Source organism: Colobus angolensis, unplaced genomic scaffold (assembly GCF_000951035.1).
Source record: "Colobus angolensis palliatus isolate OR3802 unplaced genomic scaffold, Cang.pa_1.0 Scaffold110, whole genome shotgun sequence".
Classification (NCBI taxonomy): domain Eukaryota; kingdom Metazoa; phylum Chordata; class Mammalia; order Primates; family Cercopithecidae; genus Colobus; species Colobus angolensis.
In genome coordinates, this window is record NW_012112031.1 from 963,372 (window position 1) to 964,469 (window position 1,098).

Here is a 1,098-nt window from a genome sequence, read left to right on the forward strand (position 1 = left end):
AGTCTTCCTGCCCTCAACCCCCACATCCCTTTCACCAAGTCCTTCGGTTCTTCCTTCTTTTCCTTTTCTAAAGCCACCACCCCACCAAGGTTTAGAGCCTCTTACACCCACACCACCACACGTACTTCCCCGCTTTAGCTCCTCATCTTGTCTGTCCACCTGTCTGTTCATTCATTCATACCCAGAAGAGGCCTGGCATGACACACATACAAGGCTGGGCGACGGGCACTTGCCGTTCGCAGGTTCTCGATCTGTCTGGGGTGAGGACGTGTGAACGCACGAGGCAGTGTTCTCGTTTACCAGCCACCTGGGGACGGAGGACAGAGGCACTAACGCTGCCTGAGAGTGAAAGCTTCACAGGATGGTGGTTTCTGAGCAGCATTTGGAAATAGGGAAGGGTTTCCAGGCAAAGAGAAGGCCCAGAAGGAAAGGGTTAAGCAGCTTCAGCAACCCAGGTGCAGTGGCACACCTGAAATCTCAGGTACTTAGGAGGATGAGGCGGGAGGATCGTTTGTTTGAGCTCGAGCTGGAGGCTGCAATGAGCTATGATCACACCACTGCACTTCAGCCTAGGCAACAGAGCCAGACTCTGTCTTGAGGAAGGGAGGAAGGAAGGTAGGTTAAGAAGCACGGCTTGCTAGAGGACAGAAGATGAATTTGGAGAAGTGGCCTGAACAGCACCATGGAGAGTGAGGGGCACGGACTCTCCCAACGGTAACGAATGGGGCACCCACGGAAACTTATTATTTTTTTTAGACAAGGTCTTGTTCTGTCACCCAGGCTGGAGTTCAGTGGCACAAACATGGCTCACTGCAGCCTTGACCTCCTGGGCTCACGCGATCCTCCCACCTGAGCCTCCTGAGCAGCTGGGACCACAAGTACACACCACACCCAGCTAATGTTTGAAATCTTTTGCAGCCACTGAGATATCTGACACCATCAAATCTAAATCTCGGTCTCCAAAGGCTCACTCCCCACAGACAGCCTTCCCCCACACCCACTCTCCATTCCCTCCTTCCCTGACCCAATCAGCAGGCATTTATTAACCACCTGCTGTGCATAAGGCACTGTGCTAGCATTCGGAATGCAGCCACAGAC

The 1,098-nt window shown here is 53.1% G+C and overlaps 1 protein-coding gene across 1 annotated transcript in view; it reads right to left on the minus strand.

Moving 5' to 3' along the window:
* Window positions 1–1,098, minus strand: part of ABR (active BCR-related) — a 197,813-nt gene that overhangs the window by 118,386 nt on the left and 78,329 nt on the right. The gene's annotated exons all lie outside the window — the stretch shown is intronic.